Source organism: Jaculus jaculus, chromosome 14 (assembly GCF_020740685.1).
Source record: "Jaculus jaculus isolate mJacJac1 chromosome 14, mJacJac1.mat.Y.cur, whole genome shotgun sequence".
NCBI classification, from domain to species: Eukaryota; Metazoa; Chordata; class Mammalia; order Rodentia; family Dipodidae; genus Jaculus; species Jaculus jaculus.
Genome location: NC_059115.1, coordinates 40,046,079 through 40,050,141, shown reverse-complemented (window position 1 = coordinate 40,050,141; position 4,063 = coordinate 40,046,079). Strand labels below are relative to the sequence as shown.

Here is a 4,063-nt window from a genome sequence, read left to right as displayed (position 1 = left end):
GGATTTCTTTTTTCAGGATTAAGATTCTGTTATAATAATAATGTAACAATTTAGGGCTTTATAAACAGAAGATCTCAGCTACAGATAGAGTCCATATAGCCAGCATCAAAATGTCTCCTTCTCACTCATCAGAGGATTATGTTGTCATTAAGATAAAACAAACATTGCAGTAGAAGGGAGAATACCTAGAGAGAAGGAATTCAGTGGATAATGGGATGGGATAATGATCAAATATATATTATCTGCATGGACGATAATTATTAATAAAAAGTTTCAAAAGATGCTTTAGGGTTAGAATTCTGGAAGATCTACAAGGGAAGATGCTTGCTTTAGACATAGAGTTTTGGAGGATCTATAAGGGAAAAGCCATTTTCTCCTTTGGAGATCAACCTCTGGGGTAACATGGGGTGGTATCTCCCATGATGAACCCCAAGTTTCCTTATATATAAATTGTAAAAGCCTCATGATGCTACCACTTTACTACAATGAAGTTGGGAACATCACATGACTGAATATCATTTTTGAAGTCATCTTGTCTTGTTTAACTTTTTTATTTTTAAATTAAAAAATTCATATTGCCTCTGATTTAAATAAGACTCTTAATATTTTATTGTCTACACATCAACATTCTTGTAAATACAACTTAATTTGACAAAGTTTGGCTATAATCACTGTCAATTATTTCTCTTAGGAGTTGGTGAAGTCAAAAGGGAATAAAATTATACACTGAGCTGTGTATGGTGACTCATACCTTAAATCCCAGCACTTGAGAGGCTGAGATAGAAGGACTGCCATGAATCTGAGGCTAGCAGGGGATAGAGTGATTTCCAACCTCATAAAACAAAGCAAAACAAAATAAAACAAGGCCAGGCATGGTGGTGCATGCCTTAAATCCTACCACTTGGGAGGCAGAGGTAGGAGGATCACCTCGAGTTTGAGGCCAGCCTGAGATACATGGTGAATTCCAGGTCAGCCTGGGCTATAGTGAGACCCTACTTCAAAAAAATTATATATGTGTGCGTGTGTGTATTCTGAATACAAACCATCAAAAACGTTCAGAGTAGGGGCTGGAGAGATGCATTAGTATTTAAGGTGTTTGCCTGCAAAGCCTGAACACCTCTGTTCAATTTTCCAGATCCCATGTAAACCAGACACACAAAGTGTGCAAGTATGCAAGGTCACACATGTGCATAAGATGGCACATGCATCTGGAGTTTGATTGCACTGGCTGGAGGCTCAGGAGTACCAATTCCCTCCCCCACCTCTCTCTTTCTCTCGCATAAAAAATAAATAGGCCTGTCTGTTGGACTTGTCCTTAAAAAAGTATTCAGAGTAAAGCCTTATCTATTCATATCCAAAGGCTTTCTTCTCCTAAAATAAGGGTTTCTCAGGGATGCTCAAGGCTTCTTTAAATACAGCAAATAAACTTAAGCTGGTGGGCATGCCTGTGATGCCAGCATTCGCACTCTAGTGGCAGACATAGGAGGACCGCCATGAAGTCAAGGCCACCCTGAGACTACATAGTGCATTCCAGATCAGCCTGGCCTAGAGCAAGTCCCTACCTCAAAAACAACAAATAATAAGAAAGAAACAGTACCTTCCTTCTAAAACAGTGAGCTTACAAAATAATGCAGCACAGTGCTAAGCACAGTGTAATCTGAATGTGTATGTTCACTGTGAAGAATCTCTGAAGCATCACCATAAACCTCATGGAAAATCATGACCCTTTTACCTCTTTCACTTCTTGCTTTTATAAATCCCCCAAGGAGAACTGTCTGTAATGAAGTTATAAAGCAAACACATCAGTCTTTCCCTTTGGATTCTAGATGCTTCACTGTGTTGAGGAGACACTGGGTTCTTCCAAACTTTGGGTTACATTAGTGGGTTCCTATCTGAGTGGGCTTTCCAGGTAGGCAGTTGCTGCATAGGGTTTTCCTGTCACTGGATCTATGACTCTGCCAACTTTGAAAATCACCTCTGCCAATTCATGCTTCACATGCTTTTCTCATGATATGGGCAAAGCTCTGCAGAGCGCAATGCCCCCAACATGGTAGTGCTGAAGGGCTTTGTGAGCAAAGTAAATTTTCGACTTATTAAAATACTTTAATAAGTAGGGATCTAGAAGAAACCTGGTCACTCTCACTTTAGCCATTTTTTGCATTGCTGTCCTAATCATCTTCCCTACAGCCCATTTTGCATGGACAGATGAGCAAACCATTAACATTATAGGGCTTTGAACACCTCCAAATTCTACTCAGTGACCAGAGCATGTGAAATATTTTTTTAATTTTTAAACACTACTTACTATTTATTTGTTTGAGAGAGTGAGATACAGACAGATAGAGAAAGAATGGGTGTGCTAGGGCCTCTAGCTGCTCCAAATGAACTCTAGATGTATGTGCCACCTTGTGCATCTGGCTTGCGTGGGTCCGGGATAATCGAACCTGGGTATTTTAGCTTTGCAGGAAAGCATCTTAACCACTAAACCATCTCATGAGCCCCTTTGTCACTTAAAGTCATACATTTGTACCATCCTCAACTACTCATGTCATCTCTGCTAAGATTAATAACATGTTCTCCATAATGAAGATCAGTGTTTTTATTTCTTCCCCAAACACTAAAGCCTGTAGGTAACTGGCTACTTCAGACTATTAACTTAGCAAGTTAAGTCAGAAGAGCTCGCCGGGCACAAGGTGAAATCCTGGATCCTCATAAAACGCTTCCATGGTGTTCTAGAGCATCTATGGTGTGGCTTTTTGACTTGATCCCTGAGACCAGCCCCAGGCTAAGTTCTGTTTGACTGTTAGTGGTCAAGAACCTCCCATGCAATAGGGTCTTACCACTGATCTTTGATGGGTCATCAAGTATTCTGACAGAAATCTGTCATTCTTTTAGGACCTTATTGCTGAAGACTCCATATGCAGCTGACATGTAAAATGGAATGGCATGGCTGGAGGCCAGGAGAGAGTCAGTCCCCAGTCAGCGTGGCTAGTGCCAGAAGGTGCTACATGGGCGACTGGGGGAAATGACCAATATCTGTCCAAGCAACTCATGGTCTAACCTACTTAGCAACAAATAACCTGTTGTGATGCCCACACAAGTGCAATAGTGGCACATGGCCATGGTGGGGAACCAACTGCTCTTGATTTGGCTAACTGATCCCCTCAGTGGTGTGGGACCCATAGCTGGAGCTGGGAAACACATCAGAACCATATCCAAACATAAGCCCACTCTCCAATATCAAGCTACATTCCATCATGGGCTACAAGAGGGCCTACACCTATTAAACTCTGTATTAAAAAAGTATGGGTTATCTCATTTTCCTAGTGCTAACTTACTCTCCATTGGAGATTCTGCTTCTCTTTTTCAGATAGATGCAGATCCTAAGGAGAGAGCCACCCCATAATACCTCAAAAAGGCCAGGACTGAAACTAAGGAAAATTGTCAAAACAAGCAAAGGTGCTGTTTTCCTGATGAACCAGATACCAGCACAAGAGAGAAAGAGACCAACACAGAGAAAAATCTACTCCTACCAAATCAGAGAGCCAGAGCCTCAGAGGCCCCCAACACCTCATCACTGAAGAGACCAAAAATGAACCCAACATAGCTCAGGGAAATTTTGCAGAAGAGTGGGCAGAAAGTATGTCAGAGTCACATGTTGGGTCATGATATGAAGAGACATTTATCATACCAATAACTGTGGGCTAACTCCACAATGCACGACCTATATACATCAACAAGGAGGGAACATTGGGAGGGGGTAGGTCATGGATGAGCCTAATAATGGTACCAAACTGCCTGCATTTGCTGAATAGAAAACTAATAAAAAAAATTAAAAATAAATAAATAAAAGCAAGTGCCACCCCCCAAAAAAAAAGAAAAAGAACCACCTCTGCATTTAACTAACAAGAGTAGATATCTGGGCATGTCTGAATGTCTGACCTGCACAAACACTTGCCATTTCCTTGCACATCTACATCTTGAAAATTGGAAAAAAAAAATACTTTTCTCTTTAATCATTGATGGCATTTCAGGGACCAAAGAAACCTAGTTTAAGCATTTT

The 4,063-nt window shown here is 40.8% G+C and overlaps 1 pseudogene; it reads right to left on the bottom strand.

Moving 5' to 3' along the window:
* Nucleotides 1-1,831: 1,831 nt before the first annotated feature.
* Nucleotides 1,832-2,224, bottom strand: LOC101608650 (annotated as a pseudogene).
* Nucleotides 2,225-4,063: the final 1,839 nt, after the last annotated feature.